The following is a 23591-nucleotide window of genomic DNA, read 5'->3' as shown; positions in this document are numbered from 1 at the left end:
CTTGTATTTAGCAGTCTTAGATTGGGTGATTAAGGCTTCTGCAGTTGTAATAGATACAGATTTAAGATATTTTATTGTTTCCTTCTACTTAATTTAAATTTCAGTTGTTTATGTGTTATTGTTTATGTTTTAAAAAAAAGAAACAAATGGGTAATGAAGTAATTAGTTTAAAGGATTGGCTTGCCTAGCTCACACTAGTAGGTGCCATCACGACCCCTAAGGGTGGAAAATCCGGGTCGTGACAGGAATTATTTATGAGTTTTGGAAATGAAATGCATTTAGAATTTGATGGTATCGGGCTCGTATTTTGGTTCCGGAGCCCGGTACAGGTCTTATATGTGATTTAAGATAAGTTTGTAAAATTTGGTAAGAAACGGAAGTCGTTTGAGTTGTTTCGGACCCATAGTTGTGAAAATTGATACTTTGAAAGTTTTGAATTTTTTCTTAGATTTCTATGCTAAGTTCGTTGTTTAAGAGGTTATTTTGGCTATTTGAACACACGGATAAGTTCATATGATACTTTTGAGTTAGTATGCATGTTTGGTTTGGAGCCCCGAGGGATCGGGTGAGTTTTGGATGGGTTTCTGAAGGTTTTGAACTTAGGAAAAATTGTAGGTTATTGTGTTTTGGGAAAAATGGATTGGTTACGAGTTCCTTATTGTTTTACTGTAAATTCTAAACCTTATGTCTTTCTCTTAATTTACTGTTGATATTGATATTCCCCCACAGCATGTACCCCCTCCCATCTTTACTTGGTTATTCCTGTTTTATTTTCCGTAGCACATATATAACTGCACATGTTTATTTGGTAGTCTAGTCCTAGCCTCGTCACTATTTCGTCGGGGTTAGGCCAGGCACTTACCAGCACATGGGGTCGGTTGTGCTGATACTACACTCTGCACTATGTGCAAATCCCGGAGCGGCAGCTTTTGGACAGTAGCATTGGGCGGGTGCCTTCAGTCCAGTTAGAGATCCCGAGGTAGTCCTGTAGGCGTTCGTAGGCCCGACGTTCTCTTCTATCTTTATATGTATTCTGTTTTCATTTACTTCAGAGACAAATTATACTTTTGTTTCAAGACATTTGAATGTAGTATTCGTAGTTGGTCCGTGATATTGTGACACCGGATCCGGGTAGAGATGTATGTTGGTATTGTCGTACTGGTTTGGCTAAGTTATCGGATTAAGTCTTCCGCATGTATTTATTTATCGTTAATATTTCATTGTTGATCACATGTTAATTTAAATTGTTAAAAGTGATAAATAAAAGAGTTAGTGATTCTATATTACACGGCTTGCCTAGATTTCACGAGTAGGCGCCATCACGACTCCCGAGGGTGGGAAATCTGGGTCATGACAGTATTTATTTCATTCAGACCTTTGTTTGTAGTACTCCTAGACAATTTGTGAAGTTGTGATACCAATCTTGGGTAGATTTATTATGGATTTGTATTGGCAGTATTATTAAATCTTTACACTGTAGTCTTCCGCTTATTCAATTATGTTATTATCTAATTGTTGGCTCTAAACTGTTATCGGATTAAAAATGAAAACAAGGTAAATAGTTCAATTGGTTGGCTTGCCTAGCTTTCACTAGTAGGCTCTATCACGACTCCTGAGGCCGGGTCGTGACATTTTTGGTACCATCCTTGCCAGTGTCATTGAATCCTAAAAATAGTTAGGAAGCAAAAGAACAACTCATATTTATTGCAAAATAATTATATTTTGAGACTATGAATGACTCATTGGATAAGACTTAACTCTTTAACTACTACTTGAACTCTTATTTAGTGTGTTGCTATCTCTTAAAAAATATTTCTTTCTTAAAATTTCAGTTTCTAAAACATTATTTTTCAATAATAATTATTTTTATAATAATGTATTGAAAATATTATTCTTAATTCAAAACTCATTTTAGTTGGCTATCTAAAAATATAAAAAATTCTTTAGCTAGTGAATTCTTTTTATTCCATTTTGATATTTGACATTAACCATGTCAAATATTTGAGTTATTTGAATTATATGTAAATAACCTTAAAATTTAAACCTTCTAAATAATTATAGATAATCGTCAGATATTAATTAAGAAACACTACATGAAAAAACACTAACATTTTCTCAATTCTCGTAGTAATAATTTTATTTTTGCACTATTCTCATAGGTGTCATTGGAACCTAAAAATAGCCACAAAGTGAAATAATAACTCATATTTATGGCAAAGCACAAAAGTTGACACGATATAAACGATTCTTTGGTTACGACGTGACTCTTATACTACGACTTGAACACTTATTTGGTATGATTTTATCTTTCAAAAAATATTTCTTTTTTGAAATTTCAGTTTCTAAAACTTTATATATATTATAATAATGATTGTCTTTATAATGATGCTAGTGAAGATATTATCCTTAATTTAAAATTCACTTTAATCGGCTATCTAAAAATTTAAATGATTCTTTGGCCGGATTTATTTCAGTATGACTCCACTTTAAGTTTATCGATATCTCTATCCCTAGAATTTAAATTTTTTATACCCTATATATACAAAAAAAATTGTTCTTTGAATCATTAAATATTAAATTAGTTGATTATTATTATTATTATTATAAAATATTGCATATATTGTCTTAAAATTGTCAAGTAGTTTATTTTCGACATCATACTTGGCTTAACATCAATGCAAACTACTCAAATTGCATTCCAATTCAAATTCGACTATCATATCAGCTTGTTAGTAATAGTGATTTTTTAAAAATAACATATAATGTAAATTATAAAAATATTCTAAGATATCCTTATTTTATAATCTATGTGTTTGAGTAAAAAAAAATATTTAAAATCGATGAGATTAACCTTAAAAAATTTTATACTGAACAAAGATGAAACATAAGAAGAAATTTGTTGTCATCTTTTATTTCACGTTTTCAGATCTTTCTAACATTTTTTCAATGTTCATTTATCTTACTTTTTTATGTCATTATTTCTTTTGTTACAAAAAATTAATTTATTTCACTATAAAAGGACGAGTTTTTATAAAAATTGTCTACATATGAACTTTAATTACATTTTTAGTCTTTGGTTGAAGTTATTTCATATTTTTCTTTTGGCTTTATCTAATCAGCCTAAATAGGTACTCACCCTACCACTTAAATTAAAAAATTGAATGATATGTAATTTATATATAATCCATATATAATATGTGTATAATCATATGTTGTCGGTATATCATCTATTTATATTAGCTATAAAAAGTAAACAATAAATATGGTCGATTATTATGTAAATATTCTATAAGATTTCGATTTTTTGAGTTTATCCATGATATAAATTCTATTATAATAATTTTAAACTCTCTACGAATGTTCAAAAATATCTTATCTTTTTATTATCTTTGAATTAAAAAAATTAAAGAGTTTTTTTATGATGACCCAGTCATCACTTATTTTAAAAGAAAATTCTGCATTTCTAGGCCTTAGAAACCTCTTTCTATGTCACCTCGATTTGTGTGTACAGTCCGAGCGCGTAGCCGGAAAGCCAATATGTGAAAATCTGTGAAAAATGATGAATTTTGACTTTAAAATAAATTAAGTTGATTTCAGTTAACATTTAGGGTAAACGGACTCGGACCCATGATTTGACCGTCCCGGAGGGTCCGTAGGAAAATATGTGACTTGGGCGTATGCCCGAAATCAAATTCCGAGGTCCCAATCCCGAGAAATGAATTTTTGAAAGAAAATATTTTGCTAAATTAATTATGAAGTAAAGAAGAGAATTTATGTTGGAAACCATTGGTATCAGACCCGTATTTTGGTTCCGGAGCCCGGTACAGGTCTTATATGTGATTTAAGATGAGTCTATGAAATTTGGTAAGAAACGGACTTGAAACGACGTGAATCGGATCGTATTTGAGAAAATTGGAAAATTTGAAGTTCTTAAGAAATTTCATGATTTTGATGTTAAATTCATAGTTGTTGATATTATTTTGGGTGATTTGAATGCACGAGCAAGTCCGTATTATATTTTGAGGTTGGTATGCATGTTTAGTTTGGAGCCCCGACGGATCGAGTGAGTTTTGGATAGGCCACGGAGTAGAATTGGACTTGGGAAAATTGCAGGTTTTCAACTGGTATTGTCAGGTCTGCAGGCTTCGCAAATGCGAAGAATGGACCTAGGCAGCCTTAGTCACAGATGCGACTGTCGTCTTGCAAATGCGATTTCGCATTTGCGAATGGTCTCTCACAAATGCGAAGATGACCGGAAAGTTGATTGGGTCGAAAATGCAAAAGTCCCAGTTTCTGAAGGGTTCACAATTGCGAACCCTGGTCACAATTGCGATATCAGAGACCTATAAATTCACACTTAGACGCATTTTCAACTATTTTTCACATCTTCTCATAACATAAACTCTCTAGGGCGATTTTTTTCAAAAGCAACTTCTCTTCCTAATCAATTGTAAATGATTCCGAACTATTTTTCTTCAATCTATAATATCTTTTCACATGATTTCAACTAAAAATCAATAATTTTTATGGAGAAAATTGGGTGTTCTGGGTATAACCTAAGGTTTTCCAAAATTGGGGATTTGGACCTCGATTTTAGGTCTGATTTCAAAATAAATTATATATTTGGGTTCATGGGGAAATGAGTAATCGGGTTTTTGTTCGAACCACGGGTTTTGACCATGTGGGACCGGGGCGATTTTTGACTTTTTAGGTAAAACTTTGGAAAACTTATTTTCATGCATTGGCATTGATTCATTTAGCGTTTATTGATGTAATTAAGTAACTTGTGGCTAGATACGAGCGAGTTGGTGGTGGAATCAACATGTAAAGCGATAGTTGAGGCTTGAATTATGTTCATGGCATCGAGGTAAGTGTTTGGTCTAACCTTAGCTTGAGGGATTAGGAGTCGTGTCTTATTTGCTACATGTTAATTGTGGAGTACAATGTATCGGCATGGTGACGAGTATCTATATATCGGTGTCAAGCATGCCCGTGAGTCTTGTATAATAATTGTTATGATTCCGTTGTGGTTTATTGCGCTTCACATGTTATTATCATTATTGTTCCCTTGTTGGGATGTTATTATCATATTATTGTTCCCTTGCCGGATGTTTGTTTTAATATTATTGTTTCCTTGCCGTGAAGTTGTTGAAATATTATTGTTCCCTTGCCAAGATATTGTTATATTGCTCTTGTTCCCTTGTCGAGATTCTTTTGTGACTGTTGTTGATTTGTAACTTGGATTGGGTGGCACGTCGCCACAGAAATATATGAAATGGGAGTGGGTTGCATGCCTGCAATGAGATATATGAAATAGGAGCGGGTTGCACGCCTGCAACAAGATATATGAAATGGGAGCGGGTTGCACACCTGCAACGAGATATATGAAATGGGAGCGGGTTGCACGCCTGCAACGAGATATATGAAATGGGAGCGGGTTGCACGCCTGCAACGAGATATATGAAATGGGAGCGGGTTGCACGCCTGCAACGAGATATATGAAATGGGAGTAGGTTGCACGCCTGCAACGAGATATATGAAATGGGATCGGGTTGCACGCCTACAACGAGATACATTAAATTGGATCGGGTTGCACGCCTGCAACAAGATGTGAAATGAAAGTAATTTCTGTATTTGTTTTCCTTATCCTTGTTAGTAATTGGATTTTGGTTTCTTTATATTCCTCTTGATATTCTGTTGTTATATGTTATTCCCCGAAGCATGTTTTCCCCCATGTAATTAAATGCTTTTATTTTTCCGATGTATATGATTTAACTGCACATGTTTATTTGGTAGTCTGATCCTAGCCTCATCACTACTTCGCCGAGGTTAGGCTAGACACTTACTAGCACATGGGGTCGGTTGTGCTGATACTACACTCTGCAATGTATGGAGATACTAGTATCGGAGCATTTGGACCGCAGTGAGGTTGCTGCCTTCAGTCCAACAGGCGACCCTAGGTAGTTCTGCACACGTCCGTGGGCCTTAGCGTCACATCCTATCTTTCCTTTATCCTGTTTCCTTTAATTTTTTTAGAAACAGTGTATATTTTATCTTTCAAACTTTGTATGTAGTATTCTTAGACCGTCTATGAAACTGCAACACCAGTTCTGGGTAGTTTATGCTTAAAGAGTTGTATTAGATACATATTCAGATAATTTATTGCTTTGTTCCGCTTATTGTAAATTTCGTTATATACACGTTATTGTTTTATAATTGTTAAAGAATATAAAAGGGGTAAAAACATAATTGGTTCAAACAATCAGCTTGCCTCGCTCATATTAGTAGGCACCATCACGACTCTCGAGGGCGGGAAATTCGAGTCATGACAAGTTGGTATTTGAGCTCTAGGTTACATAGGTCTCACAATTCACAAACAAGCTTAGTAGAGTCTGATGGATCGGTGCAGAGATGTCTGTATTTATCCCCCAGAGGCTACAGAGTTAGGAAAACTTCACATTTATTCTTTCCTGTCATGCTGCTTGGTTTCTCAATGCTAATTAAATTTCTACTCTTTTCTTTCGCAGATGGTGAGAATACGTGCTTCCTCATCCGCTGAACAGCAGCCCGAGCCCCCAGCAGCAGCTCCCATGAGGGGCAGAGGGCAAGGTTAAGGCCGATCTAGACGTCGAGGTAGGGGCAGAGCTTAGCCTAGAGCAGTAGCACCAGCGACGGAGCCTCGGGTTGACATTGATGATGAGGTTCCAGCCCCGACAGTTTCGGTGGGCCCTGCTCAGAACCAAGAGGGGTTTCTTGCTACCCCCATACTCCAGGATGCTCTGGTCCGTCTAGATGGCCTTATGGAGAGTGTCACCTAGGCAGGCTTGCTTCCTGTAGCACCAGCCATCTCTCAGGCTGAAGGAGGAGCCTAAACTCCTGCTACTCGCACTCCGGAGCAGATGGCTCCCTAGTTTCAGCCTCCAGCAGCTCAGCCAGTTGGAGAAGTTCGGCCGGGCATGGTAGCTCAGGCCGGTGATGGAGCAACTATGTCTGCCAATGCTTGGTGGAGATTGGATAGGTTCACCAAGCTCTTCACTACTACTTTCACCGGTGCATCTTCTGAGGATCCCCATGATTATTTAGATAGCTGTCATGAGGTTCTTAGGAACATGGGGATAGTGGAGACCAATGGGGTCGATTTTGCTACTTTTCACTTGTCGGGATCCGCCAAGACTTGGTGGAGAGATAATTGCTTGGCTAGACCTACTAGATTGCCAGCTTTGACTTGGGAGCAGTTTACTCAGCTATTTCTAGAGAAGTTTCTCCCTATCTCTCATAGAGAGGCCTATCAGAGGCAGTTTAAGCGTCTCCGGCAGAGTTCTGTGACTATTACTCAGTATAAGACTAGATTCATCGACTTGGCCCGTCATGCTCTTATCATACTTCCCATCAAGAGAGAGAGAGGGTGAGGAGTTTCATTGAGGGACTTATCCAGCCTATTCGACTTTAAATGGCCAAGGAGACAGGGAGTGAAATTTCTTTTTAGAAGGCGACCAATGTGGCCAGGAGAGTTGAGATGGTTCTATCGCATGGAGGTGGTCAGGGGTCTGACAAGAGGCCTTGCTATTCAGGCAGATTCTGTGGTACCTCGTCTAGAGGCAGGGATTCGTATGGTAGAGGCCATCCTACTAGGGCTTTTTAGTCAGCACTTCAGGTTTCTCACAGTGCTTCAGGTGGCCATGGTTATCATATGCAGTATTCTGACCAACAGTCCTACAGTGCACCACCAGCTCCTATCACTACACCGCCACTTTAGAATTCTTACGGTCGTCAGCCCCAGCAGCCGAGGGCTTGTTTTAATTATGGCAACACGAGGCACATTTCTAGGTATTGCCCTCGAGCATCGAGCAGCTCTCAGCATCAGGCTTCCCGTGCCATGGTTCAGGCACCGAGTGTTCCATAGCCCGCCCAGCCAGTTAGAGGTAGGGGTAGAGGTGGAGGTAGAGGTAGAGGTATTAGAGGTGGAACTCAGGCCGCTAGAGGTGGAGGCCAGAGCAGCAGGCCATCCTAGAGATGTAGTTCAGAGTGGTGGGCCCAGCCCCGATGTTATACTCTTCCAGCCAGACCTGAGGCTGAGTCTTCCGATGCAGTTATCATAGTGATTCTTTGAGTGCTCCTGTATATGTGTCTACAACAGTGGGTGATTCTATTGTGGTAGGTCGAGTCCATCGTTCTTGTATAGTTATGATTGGGGGTCTTGAGACTCGTGTAGATTTGCTTCTTCTGGACATGGTTGATTTCGATGCCATGTTGGGGATTGACTGGTTATCGCCTTACCACGCTATCTTGGACTATCATACCAAGACTGTAACCTTAGCCTTGCCAGGTTTACCTCATTTAGAGTGGAGAGGGACTCTTGGTCATTCTACCGTAGTTTTGTCTCTTATATAAAGGCTCAGTATATGGTTGAGAAGGGGTGTTTGACTTATTTGGCCTATGTTCGTGATTCTAGTGTTGAGGTTCCTTCTATTGATTTTGTGCATGTTGTTCGTGAGTTTCCTGAGGTATTTGCTTTAGACTTGCCAGGTATGCCACCCGACAGGGATATTGGCTTCTGCATTGATTTGGCTCCGGGCACTCAACCCATTTCTATCTCGCAGTATCGTATAGCCCCACCTGAGTTGAAAGAGTTGAAAGAGTAGTTGCAAGACTTACTTGATAAAAAAGGTCTCATTAGACCTAGTGTTTTGCCTTGGGGCACGCCGGTGTTGTTTATTAAGAAGAAGGACGGATCGATGAGAATGTGTATTGATTACCGGCAGTTGAACAAGGTTACAATCAAGAATAAGTATCCATTGACGAGGACTGATGATTTGTTTGATCAGATTCTGGGTGCCAAGGTATTTTCGAAGATTGACTTGAGATTTGGCTACCATCAGTTGAGGATTAGGACATCAGATATCCCTAAGACAGTTTTCGCACTCGGTACGGGCATTATGAGTTATTGGTAATGTCATTCGGGTTGACAAATGGCCCAGCAACTTTTATGGATTTGATGAACCGAGTGTTTAGGCCTTGCTTGGATTCATTCGTGATAGTCTTCATTGATGATATTTTGATATATTCCCATAGTCGGGAGGAGAATGACCAGCATCATAGAGTGATTCTTCAGACTCTGACGGATAGTCAGTTGTATGCCAAGTTTTCGAAGTGTAAGTTTTGGTTGAGCTCAGTTGCATTCTTGGGTCAAGTTGTATCAGCAGAAGGTATTCAAGTTGATCCCAAAAAGATTGAGGCAGTCAATAACTGGCCTAGACCTGCATCAGCTACAGAGATCGGGAGTTTCTTGGGATTGCCAGGCTACTATCGTCGGTTTGTGGAGGGGTTTTCATCTATCACAGCCTCGATGACCAGGTTGACCCAAAAGGGTGCCCAGTTCAAATGGTCGGACGAGTGTAAGGCGAGCTTTCAGAAGCTTAAGATAACTTTGACTACGACACCGGTGTTGGTTTTGCCCATAGGTTCAGGGCCTTATACAGTTAATTGTGATGCATCTCGTATTGTACTTGGTACGGTATTGATGCAGGATGGCAAAGTGATTGCATATGCTTCACGACAGTTGAAGATTCATGAGAAGAAATATCTGGTTCATGATTTGGAGTTAGCAGACATTGTTCACGCGTTGAATATTTGGAGGCATTATCTGTATGGCGTGTCATGTGAGGTGTTCACGGATCTTAAGAGTCTGCAGTATTTGCTCGAGCAGAAGGAGATAAATTTGAAGCAGAGAAGGTGGTTGGAGCTATTAAAGGAATATGATATCACCATCTTATATCATTCGGGAAAGGCCAATGTGGTGGCCGATGCTTTGAGTAGGAAGTTATCTAGTATGGGCAGTCTTGCTTATATTCCGGTCAGTGAGAGACCGCTTGCTTTGGATGTTCAGGCTTTGGCCAATCAGTTCGTGAGGTTGGATGCTTCTAAGCCTAGCTGTGTGTTGGCTCGCATAGTCGCTCGTTCTTATTTATTATAGCGTATCCGAGATCGGCAGTATGATGATCCTCATTTGTGTGTCCTCCGAGACACGGTGCAGCATGGAGGTGCCAAGCAGGTTACCTTAGGAGATGATGGAGTTTAGAGATTGCAGGGTTGAGTTTGTGTGCCTAATGTGTATGGGCTTCGAGAGTTTATTTTAGAGGAGGCCCATAGCTCCCGGTACAATATTCATATGGGCGCCACTAAGATGTATCAGGATTTGCGGCAGTATTATTTGTCATGATCCAAAATCCACTAAGGGTCGTGACAGCGCCGAACACCACTGCCAGGCAAGCCAACCACAATTTACTAGCAGTTTCTCATTTTAATTATTTTGAAATCATTTCCTTTAAACCAATAAATAATAAATAATAAACTCCGCTGGATAAATAAGGATGTCTTTACAAAATTTAACTATTGAAAAATCCCGTGATCATCCCAGAACCCGGTGTCACAAGTACATGAGCAATTTCTAGGAAATAATGTAGTACAACAACCGTCCGGAATACAATATTGGACAGAAAGTAAATACAGTAATTTGAAAGAGACACTGCTAGTTGCGGGTCGTCTAGAGAAGTGCAGCTCACCTACTCTCCGTATCAACCGTGCTGTTATGCCTACTAGGCCACTAGAGATGCATGTGCATGTGCAACAAAAATGCACAACAAGTGTAGTATGAGTACGAAAACAACGTGTAACCAATGAGTATCCCATTAAATCTCGAAGAAATAGAGACGAGAGGTCGACTTTGACATTTACTAGTGGTCCAATAATAATATAGTGAAAATGTGAGGAAATCATGGATTCTTATAAAGCAATTATAAACTCGTAAAACCGGATAGCAGGTAAACAACATCTCAAATAAATACGGATTTCCAAGGTTTACTTTTCATTATGCTTATCAACTATGTTTGGCCAGGGAAGGAAAATATTATCACATAACATTCTCAGGCAAGCAATACAAGCATACACATATCATGCCGAGGCCGTACGGCCCGATCCAACAATATTTAAATGGTGCACTGCCGAGGGTCGAACGGCATAAACTATAGATGGATCTATTTAATCTACAGAGGTGTTCGGCCCGTTCCAAAGATAAGCACACACAGACACTCAATCAAGAAGTCAACATGGAACAATTATCCAAAGAAAAGCCAATTCTCTTGTAACAATTTAAGAAAATGAAGTTTAAATCCTTTTAGAAATTCGTTTACTAATTCGATGTGATTTAAGCAATTCAGCTGTCAATAAGATTACAAATATCCCAAGTATAGCATGCTTTTAGGTCCTAGACTACCCAGACTTAAACATAATACGAGCTACGCACGGACTCTCGTCACCTCGTGCACGTAGCACCCATAAATAGGAGCACATAACCAATTATATCACCTATGAGGACAATTACCTCTTACAAGATTAGAAAGGAGACTCATCTCTCTCCGCAGCATATATTTCGACTCAAGAACGCGCTCAAACCTCCAATTTGGAGCCGAACGATCCAAAACTATTACTATAGGGTACGAACTAGTCAATACATGCTCAAAAGTTCATATTCTAATTATTAAATCAGTTTCCCAACCCTAAATGCAAGGTTCCTAAAATTCATCTTCAGGCACACGTGCCCGGATTCTGAAATTTTCCGAAGAAAGTTGTTCTCAATAACCTAAGGATCAATAATATATGATTTCTAATCCATTTCATAACCAATTTTGTGGTAAAATCTAAGTTTTATTAAAACCCTAGGTCTAGCTCTAACCCCTTGATTTCTCCAAATCTTTAGGTGTTAATTTACCCAAAACGCAAGTGTTAAACTTAGAGATAAGGGTGATGAACTTACCTCACGATGCTATATGGAAATCCCTTCTCAAGAGCTCCAAAATCACTCAATACCTGAGTGCCAAATGGTCAAAAATGGTTGGGGCTCGACTTAAATATAGCTAACTGCTTCAGCAGTTTCCGCATCTGCGGTCGGGGGACCGCATCTACGAAGGGAGGGCGCATATGCGGAATTGGCTAAAAGGGTTGGGACTTCTTCTGCGATCTTGAAGCCGCATCTGTGAAGTCGCTTCTGCGGCAGAAGAGCCACTTCTACGGTTTGGACTGGCCATCTCTGGGCGGCATCTGCGAGGCTACGACCTCTTCTGCGGTCTCGCACCTGCAGTCGACTAACCGCAGGTGCGGTTATGACAGAAGCAGCTGCTTCAACACTTCTCCAAATTCCATTTTCGTTCTGGAATCCACACGAGGCCCCCGGGACCCCAACCAGTCATACCAACCAAACCTAAAACACATTACGGACTTGCTCGAGGCCTCAAATCATATCAAACCACGCTAAAACCACGAATCGACCTCCAATCCAAGCATTATGAACTTTAGAATTTCAAGCTTCTACTTTCGATGTTTAAACCTATCAAATCACGTCCGATTGACTTCAAATTTTGCACACAAGTCATATTTGACATTATGGACCTACTCCAACTTTCGAAATTGGATTCCAACCCCGATATCAAAAAGTCCACTTCCAATCAAACTTCCCAAGAACCTTCAAATTTCTATCTTTGGCCAAATGACTCCAAAATGTCCTACGGACCTCCGAATTCACTTCCGATCGCGCTCCCAACTCCAGAATCACCATACGGAGCTACTCCCAGACTCAAAATCCCAAACGGACATCGATTACACCGAAATGCATTTCAACCCAAACTTATGAAATTCTTCCAAAATGCTAACTTCCACAATAGGCTCCAAATTGCTCCCGGGTCATCCAAAACCCGATCCGGACATACGCCCAAGTCCGAAATCATCATACGAACCTGCTGGAACCTTAGAATCCCGATTCCGAGGTTGTTTACTCAAAAATCAAATCTTAGCCAATTCTTTAAACTTAAAGCTTCCAAAATGAGATTTGTCTTTCCAAATCAACTCCGAACTTCCCGGAAATCAATTCCGACCATGCGCACAAGTCATAATACCTGAAGTGAAGCTGCTCATGGCCTCAAACTGCTGAACGACGCACTAGAGCTCAAAACGATCGGTCGGGTCATTACATTCTCTCCCACTTAAACATACATTCATCCTCGAACGTGCTAAGAACTACGCTAGGGTTGCCCGAAATCATTATTTAACACCTCGAGCACCTACTCGTGCTACCACAACTCAGCTGGTCTCCCTAGCTCGATCAATCCGAAGATACCCTTTTTCACATAGGCAAATAAGCCTTAGAGCCCAATTCCAACATCCGGAATTCTCTGCCAGGCTTGTTTCCAACATACGCTCACCGTATCAATCACCGCATGATGTACTAGAATATGACTGCATACCTTTGCTGGATTCACACCTTGCACTGCTTTATTCACAGAACCACAATAACATTCTCTGAGTATAATAGTTGAAATTCTATGAACCTGATACTCCCATTGCACCTCATGACATACTTAGGTCTTGCTCTAACTCTTACAATACCGCCACGACGGAAATGATGTGTAGAAATTCATAACCAACTGCTGAATCAACAAATCATTGGGTCTATACTCCTGACAAGAACCATCACCTCATTCTGAACCAAACAATGGTCTTAGCTCCTTAATATACTTAATATAATCATATTGCATTGATCCTAAATCCAATGATCTTGTCTCACCCAGTATGAACTGCTCAGGCAATAAGCCACCCCAGACATGATCAAAAGTCTCATATGATGACACAGTGTGCCAATAGGCTATGAACTCGAACGTGACAAAAGGAAAACTAACTTTGGAAGGAACTACTCAACTCACGTACTAATATGGACTTTCCTTAGAAAATGGGAAACAAGGAATACAAAAATAGCATATAGAAAACTATACTCAACATCACACTGTTGCGGCGTGCAACCCGATCCAAATAACATACCCATGGCGGCGTGCCACCTGATCCACATATAGAATTCACATAAGGAGATATATATCGAGCTAAATTCCTCATTACAACAAAATACCGAATACCGGTCACAAGCACTCTAAGTGCATAATACCATCCCTGGGGAGACATATAGTGCCATAGGCTACAAAACTCAAGCACAACTGAGATGCTATATACGATCTGAATCTCGGGAGACATCCTGCTCCTATAACATCATCTCTACGCGGAACCTCAACACATAAGAAATTCACCATGCCGTCTCACAACTCATACAACGCCATATATCATTTCATGAAATAGCAAACGACGAAATACTACCCCGACTACTTGTCCAAAGGAGCGTATTGCTGAAATAAACACATCTGGCCTGATATAGAGCCCATATTCACATTTAGATCCATCCACAGACCTCAAGCTGATTTTGATCACACTGAACTAGGCTAATAACCTTTCGAAGGTTCATAGTAACTCCCTTTTTCTCATAACACACACGAACTACCATCATAACCGGGGCAATCCTCCAAGGTCCACAACCCAATAAGTCGAGTGCCCTCTAGGCATAAATTCTCAAATTAGTGATATTACCACGATCTTCATGCTTGGTTTAAATCTTTAATCAATCAAGTGACTACATGTCACACTTATACAATCTTCCTGTGAGACACGCTCCCACGACCTTCCGCACTAGATAACGAGTCTGCACAACTATACCACCGGTCAAACTAATATTGTAAAGCATATCAAGAATCCGTAATGAAGATGTAAGCCTCCGACACAAATGCCGATCTTAGGTGATGCTGAAGACAATAACAGCTTACTCCAAATATCCAAATCCCCTTCTTGCTCATCTGAGCTCGTGACATCCTCGCCAAATACCGAACCACAAACTTGATCCTCACTTTAAAATTTCATACCACTCACTACATCTAACAAGCCAATATGCGATAGTATAAGAATTTCATCATAACTCCTAAACCACTATTAGGGTAAATACTTCATCACATAGAAACGTTTTACTTAACTCATTCCAAGAGAACCATAGCTGCACGCGAGTGAATTCTCATAACCGTAGAACATTCAAATCCTTAAGTAGTTGTCTAAACCACCATAACCCTTTCGGGATCCACCTACACATAACAAGGCCATAATACTTGAAAACTTCCAAATAAAAATCAATTATGGCGGACGTCAAACCTCGCACGTACTGCCACAAATCACATATATAACTTTATCACGCTGAAGGAACTGATCACGGACGCCATTATGCCAATTCAAACATGGCTAATCAATCTAACTTCTTCTAATTCATCCTTAATTTGCCTTAGAGATAATAATAGCTCCATTCCTTACATCACCAACCTAAATCTGCATTCATCTTGAGTAACCCCATTCCACGAGACCATATTGTCTCCAAACCCATGAACTGTTTCAAACCCTCCTTGCACGCACATTCGCATCTTTAACTAATACACCCATTCTGATAATTCCTCTACGAATCTGAAGTCTTTTTCTCATTTTCCTCCCAATGCCACACTGCAAGTTGAAAATATCATAGAACATTCTGAGACTCTTATCATAATCTTCAACAAAAGCTCAATTCTTAACCTTTGAATCCCCTATGACTGTTATTCACATGAACACCTATCTCTACAAAGCACCCGACTGAATCACTTCCCTTGAAATCACCTCTGTATGAAGCATAAATCCAGAATTTTCCCAAAGCCCGAACATGAGCCAATAAGGCCAACTGTAGCACACCTTTAACAATTCCTTCATTCCAATTACAACTTATGTTCTTTCCCTTAGCTGTAATAACTCACCAATATACTAGTAATCCTAAACCTTACAAATAGACGACCATGCAATCCAACTGTAGGCGGTGGCACTCTCCCACTTAGCTTAAAGCCACTATTACACACCTCTAGAATTCACCAAGATTCTTTATCTCTTATTGACATGAGCTCACACAATTAAACCGCCAGATTCCTTGAAATCCATCCATTATCACTTCATGAACACCCTGAATTTCCATCAACATGCACATATTCGACCTCTTATCGGAATGGCCAGTAAAATCCTTCGCAGAAGCTTCGCCAACCATGAGACCGCTAACCTGCTCAAAGAGAATAACCCATATGTGTAAATCACTTCCCAACATCTTCCAATGTTGTTGCATGGGGTACAATCACTACGACATCAATAACCCATCCTAAGTCCGAGCTCACTCTCTAGCTGCACAAGTCCATTCACCCCTCGTGGACATCAATTAAATATGCGGCAACATCTTTCCAATTCAAAATTATATTGTATCCTTCTTCATTCCAAGCAGCTCCATTCCATTATATCAAATCTCTTGCCGCATAATAGCCCACACTCCCAATTAAATCCGTAGGCCCCAATCACCAATCTTTAAAATTCCCAAATCATTCCAAACTCTTCTTAAGGAGCGCATTCATCCTATCACCAAACCCCTATGCAACTTTGCCACTCTCCCACTTTGGCGGAACTAATCGACCACACGACCTTTGCTTCTTATACCTAGCCTTCTAGAAATTTTAACCACCGCTTGACACTCCCCACATGTCCTTCCTCATTCTTTGCTGCTCAGTTGTTGCCTCAATAAAATTTATCTTCGTAGCACTTGAACCCACAAATCGCTACTAACTTTAAACCTTTTCGGAGATCATCTTTGTCGAGCCGTCAGCATTAGAAACACCGACTCAATCATAAACCACCGTACCCTACAATATCCAACAGTCGTTTCTCCAATATTATTTCACAATATACTTCCCCAAGGGAGAATTTCAGAAGACCATAACACCAGCGAAATTAACACATAAAATTGAGGACGACAACACTGCATCGTAGATAAAAATTCCACCACGCTCAAAATTACCAAGTCCTGTTACTCCATCACCCCAAATCTGGACATTCATAGGCCAATTGTTTTTCCTCCGCTGGAAATTAGATATCTGATCTATGAATCGTGCATTGAGTAGGCTTCATTTCAAATCATTCACCGCCCCAACACATAGGAAACTATCCTACCATCAAGTTAATATTGTGCGATAACCAATCATGAGCATCATAGCAATCTGTGCATAGCCTCAAAGCTCTCAAGAATACTATTACTGAGCCGAAATGACAAGATATCTTTCCACAAGGCAACGACAATAGCCCAATCAACTATTCTGGGAGAAACATCCCACACCACATCCGTGGTACCATTAAAATTCTAAAATTCTCGATTTATAACAAGCTGTTTGCGTCGCATAAGATTGAGTAGGAAGAAAATAAGGGCATAAGCCTCAAGGAATCAAATTGCACAATGAGGAATCAAGAAGGGAAGTACTCCTAACAGCCCTGTAGCCTCCCGAAGATAAGTACAGACATCTCCGTACCGATCTGCAAGACTCTACTAGACTTGCTCATGACTCGTGAGACCTAAGGAAACCTAGTGCTTTGATACCATGTTGTCACGACCCAAAATTCACTAAGAGTCGTTATGGCGCGGGACACCACCGTCAGGCAAGCCAACCACAATTTACTAGCAATTTCTCATTTTAATTATTTTGAAATCATTTTCTTTAAATAAATAAATGATAAATAAGAAACTTCGCTGGATAAATGAGGATGTAGAGATGAGAGGTCAACTTTGACAAAATTTAACTACTGAAAAATCCTGTGATCATCCCAGAACGCGATGTCACAAGTACATGAGTAATTTCTAGGAAATCATATAGTACAACAACCATCCGGAATACAATATTGGACAGAAAGTAAATGCAGTAATTTGAATGAGACATTGCTGGTTGCGGGTCATCTCGGGAAGCGCAGCTCACCTAAGTCTCCGTATCAACCATGCCGCTATGCCCACTAAGCCACTAGAGATGCATGTGCCTGTGCAACAAAAATGCACATCAAGTGTAGTATGAGTACGAAAACAACGTGTGCCCAATGAGTATCCCGTCTAATCTCGAAGAAGTAGAGACGAGAGGTCGAATTTGACATTTACTAGTGGTCCAATAATAATATAGTGAAAATGTGAGGAAACCATGAATTTTTATAAAGCAATTATAAACTTGTAAAACCGGATAGGAGGTAAACAACATCTCAAATAAATACAGATTTCCAAGGTTTACTGTTCCTTATGCTTATCAACTATGTCTGGCCAAGGAAGACAAATATTATCACATAACATTCTCAGGCAAGCAATACAAGCATGCGCATATCATGCCGAAGTCGTACGGCCCGATCTAACAATATTTAAATTGTGCACTGCCGAGGGTCGAATGGCATAAACTATAAATGCATCTATTTAATCTACTGAGGCGTTCAGCCCGTTTCAAATATAAACACACACAGACAGTCAATCAATAAGTCAACATGGAACAATTATCAAAAGAAAAGCCAAATCTCTTTTAATAATTTAAGAAAATGAAGTTTAAATCCTTTTAGAAATTCATTTACTAATTAGATGTGATTTAAGTAATTCAGCTATCAATAAGATTACAAATAGTCCAAGTATAGAATGCTTTTGGGTCCTAGACTACCCGGACTTAAATATAATAGTAGCTACACGCGGACTCTCATCACCTCGCTGGGGCTCGACTTAAATGAAGCTGATTGCTTCAACAGTTTTCGCATCTGCGGTCAGGGGACCACATCTATGATCCCGCATCTGCGAAGGGAGGCCGCAACTGGGGAATTGGATAAAAGTGCTGGGACCGCGTATGCGGTCTTGAAGACGCATCTGCGAAGCTGCTTCTGTGGTTTGGCCTGGCCAACTTTGGGCTGTATCTACGAGGCTACAACTGCGTATGCATTCTCGCACCTATGATCGACAAACGCAGGTGCGGTTATTCTAGAAGCAGATGCTTCATCACTTCTCCAAATTCCATTTTCGTTTTGTTAACCACCCGGAATCCACCCGAGACCCCGGGACTCCAACCAATCATACCAACCAGTCCCAAAACACATTACGAACTTGCTCGAGGCCTTAATCATATGAAACCATGCTAAAACCACGAATCGACCTCCAATCCAAGCTTTATGAACTTTAGAATTTCAAACTTCTACTTTCGATGTTTAAACCTATCAAATCACGTCTGATTGACTTCAAATTTTGCACACAATTCATATTAGACATTATGGACCTACTCCAACTTTTGGAATCGGATTCCGACCCCAATATAAAAAAGTACACTTCCGGTCAAACTTCTCAAGAACCTTCAAATTTCTATCTTTAGCGAAATGACTCCAAAATGACCTGCGAACCTCCGAATTCACTTCTGATCGTGCTCCCAACTCTAAAATCACCATACGAAGCTACTCCCAGACTCGAAATCCCAAACAGATATCGATTACACCGAAATGCACTTCAACCCAAACTTATGAAATTCTTCCAAAATTCTAACTTCCACAATAGGCGCCAAATCGCTCCCGAGTCTTCCAAAACCCAATCTAAACATACGCCCATGTCCGAAATCAGCATGCGAACTTTACTCGAAAAGCCAATCTTATCGAATTCTTTCAACTCCAAACTTCCCGGAAATCAATTTCGATCGTGCGCACAAGTCATAATACCTAAAGTGAAGCTACTCATAGCCTCAAACTATTGAACGACGCACTAGAGCTCAAAACGACCGGTCGGGTCATTACATTATTGGTGGAGAAAATTGAAGAAGGATATCGTTGCATATGTGGCTCAGTGTTTGAATTGTTAGTAGGTTAAGTACGAGCATCAGAGGTCTGGTGGTTTGTTCCAGAAGATCAAGATTCCTGAGTGGAATTGGGAGCGTATCACTATGGACTTTGTTGTTAGACTCCCACAGACTAAGAGGAAGTTCGATGTGGTGTGGGTTATTGCTGATAGGCTGACCAATTCAGCACATTTTATTCCTGTGGCAGTCTCTTAATCGTCCGAGAGGTTAGCTGAGATCTATATCCGGGAGGTTGTTTGTCTTCATGGTGTGCCCGTGTCTATCATTTCAGACCGAGGTACGCAGTTTACCTCACACTTCTAGAGAGCAGTTCAGCGAGACTTAGGCACATGGGTTGGGTTGAGCACAACATTTCATCCTCAGACGGACGGGCGATCCGAGCGGACCATTCTGTTTTTGGAAGATATGCTCCGAGCGTGTGTCATTGACTTTGGAGGCTCGTAGGATCAGTTTTTTCCTTTAGCAGAGTTTTCTTACAACAACAGCTACCAGTCAAGTATCTAGATGGCTCCTTATGAGGATTTGTATGGTAGGCGGTGACGGTCGTTGGTTGGTTGGTTTGAGCCGGAAAACGCTTGGTTGTTGAATATGGATCTGGTACAGGATGCCTTGGAAAATGTTATGATCATTCAGGATAGGCTTCATATAGATCAGTATCGATAAAAAAAGTTATGCCGACCGTATGGTTTGAGATTTGGCATTCGTGGTCAGTGAGCGGGTATTGCTTCGGGCGTCGCCTATGAAGGGCGTGATGAGATTTGGGAAGTGGGGCAAGCTTAGCCATAGGTTCATTGGCCCGATTGATATTCTTGATCGAGTGGGAGAGGTGGCATACAGACTTGTGTTGCCGCTGAGCTTAATAGTGGTGCATCCTGTGTTTCATGTGTCCATATTTCGGAGGTATGACGGCGATCAATCCCACGTGTTAGATTTCAGCATTGTCCAGTTGGACAAGGACTTTTCTTATGAGGAGGAGTCGATAGCTATTCTAGACCAGCATGTTTGTCAGTTGAGATCGAAAAGTTTTCCTTCTATTCATGTTCAGTGGAGAGGTTAGCCAGTTGAGGCATCGACCTGGGTGTCCGTGTCCGATATGCAGAGCCAATATCCCCATTTTTTCCTCCACTCAGGTACTTCCCTCTTCTGTCCATTCGGGGACGAAAGGTTGTTTTAGAGGTGGAGAATGTGATGCATTCTAAGGCCTTAAAAACATCTTTCAGCAGCACCTTGATTTGCGTGTGCAGTCCGGGCGGGTTGCCGGGAAGCCATTATGTGAAAATCTGTGAAAAATGATAAATTTTGACTTTAAAATGGATTTAAGTTGACTTTGGTCAACATGTTGGATAAACAGACCTGGACCCGTGATTTGACGGTCCTGGAGGGTCCGTAGGAAAATATGGGACTTGGTCGTATGCCCGAAATCGAATTCCGAGGTCCCAAGCCCGAGAAATAAATTTTTGAAAGAATTTTTTTTGCTCAATTAATTATGAAGTAAAGAAGAGAATTTATGTTTGAAACCATTGTTATCGGGCCCGTATTTTGGTTTCGGAGCCCGGTATAGGTCTTATATGTGATTTAAGATGAGTCTGTGAAATTTGGTAAGAAACGAACTTGAAACGACGTGAGTCGGACCGTATTTGAGAAAGTTGGAAAATTTAAGTTCTTAAGAAATGTCATGATTTTGATGCTAAATTTATAGTTGTTGATGTTATTTTGGATGATTTGAATGCACGAGCAAGTCTATATGATGTTTTGAGGTTGGTATACATGTTTGGTTTGGAGCCCCGAGGGCTCGGGTGAGTTTTGGATAGGCCACGGAGTAGAATTGGACTTGGGAAAATTACAGGTTTTCAGCTTGTATGGTCAGGTCTGCATGCGAAGCGTGGCTCGCAAATGCGACAAATCCTCGCAAATGCGAAGAATGGACCTGGGCAGCCTTAATCGCAAATGCGACTGTCTTCTCGCAAATGCGATTTCGCATTTGCTAATTGTCACGACCCGGAATTTCCCACCCTCGGGAGTCGTGATGAAACCTACTTGTAGAAGTTAGGCAAGCCACGAACTTAGAAATCTTTAGCGCCTACTCGTACAAGCTAGGCTCTTTTTACAACTTATAGTAACAAGTGATAAACATCTAAATGATAGTGGAAGAATAACATTGTTTGTCAACATATGTCTCTACCCAGAAACTGGTGTTTACAATATCCATGGACTACAATGAGTACTACATACAACAGTTTGAAGGAAGATTAACATTGTTTGTCTCGGATACATGAGATAACAGAACATAATAAATGATAGAGGAGACACCGAGCCTGCGAACGCCTGCAAGGCTACCTCGGTGTCTCGGTGGACTGAAGGCAAGCTCCACTACTGCTACTGATCAAGTGCTGCTCTAGTATCTGTACAAAGTGCAGAGTGTAGTATCAGCACAACCGACCATATGTGTTGGTAAGTGTCTGGCCTAACCCCGGCGAGGTAGTGACGAGGCTAGGACCAGACTCCAGATAAACCTGTGCAGTTATATAATATATCGCAGAAAACAAACATGAATAAATAGTTTAAAAATGGGAGGTAGTACATGCTACAGGGAAATATATCAAGACCAACAGAAACTTAATAAGATATGAAAGGACAACTCAATATCTACAACACTAAAATAACAATATTGTTGCGGCACGCAACTCGATCCCTTATCATTTAACATTGTTGTGGCGTGCAACCTGATCCACATATATATAGTTGTTGTAGCGTGAAACCCGATCCAATATTGACTTTGAATCTACATTGTGTTGGCACTTTCAATTTTCAAGTCACGTTGTTGTTTTGGTTAAAGGTTTTAAATGTTATTATAGCTTGAAATGGTGACACTAACTGTATATGAGTTTTATAACATCATGTATGGCATCTCTGCTATAGAATATGATTTGGTATCAAGGAATGCATTTCATGTCTGTTTCAGATTATAAATAATCAGCACTTGATCGGCCTTAGGGGGTTCTCATGAATAGCTAATTTGTTTCAAGTAGTTGTCGTAAATCCCACAGTTGGGCCGGTGTCTTTGGCTTATTGGCGTTCCGAGGCCTCTCATCGGAATCAGCCTAGTTTAGATTTCTTCTTTGTCCCCGAGCCCAATCTCCTAATTTACATGGCCTTCGTAATTAAGCCTAGGAGTCATAGAATAATTGAGGCGCGCCTTGCCAAATAAAACCTCAACATGCATGGCCCTCGTTTAATTAATCATGTTTATCCTTCAAATTTGAGGCGTGCTGTTTAGCAAATTCCACGGCCCTCGCAAAGTGCAAACGCGTAGTTGCTTTAGACGCGCTCTTAATAAAATTACCTTCCTAAACTCGGGTGCGCATTGATGCGACCCAAATCCAAATCTCGATGAAGTCGAAATGTGTTGACAATCACGGGCGCATTGATTGCGACAGGGTTCGAAACGCGTTTTCACGACATCGTAATTCTTATAAAATAAATAATGATATAAAAGAGGTTCACAAATTAAGACAAGCCTCACCGAACAAAAATAAATAAATGTGGGGCCCTCAATGAATGGTTATCAAAAATGATTAGAATTTGGGAGGGCCATTTAGCAAACTTCACGGCCTTCCCCAAAATAATATCACGTTAGAATCTTTAGGCGCGATTTTAATTAAATTACCTTGTTAAACTCGGGTGCGCATTGATGCGATCCAAATCCAAATCTCGACGAAGTTGAAATGTGTTGACAACCACGGGTGCATTGATTGCGACGCGATTCGAAACGCATTTTCACGACGTTGCAATTCTTTTAAAAATAATTATAATAAAAGTGGTTCAAAATTAAATAAAAGGCACATAAGCTAGCATGTATTAAGATTAGATAAAATTAAATACAACAGTTAAGCGACCTGCTAGAATCACGGAACTCGGGAATGCCTAACACCTTCTCCCGGGTTAACAGAATTCCTTACTCGGATTTCTGGTTCGCAGACTGTAACAGAGTCA

Source organism: Nicotiana tabacum, chromosome 7 (genome assembly GCF_000715075.1).
Source record: "Nicotiana tabacum cultivar K326 chromosome 7, ASM71507v2, whole genome shotgun sequence".
Lineage (NCBI taxonomy): Eukaryota > Viridiplantae > Streptophyta > Magnoliopsida > Solanales > Solanaceae > Nicotiana > Nicotiana tabacum.
This window is presented reverse-complemented; position numbering follows the sequence as displayed.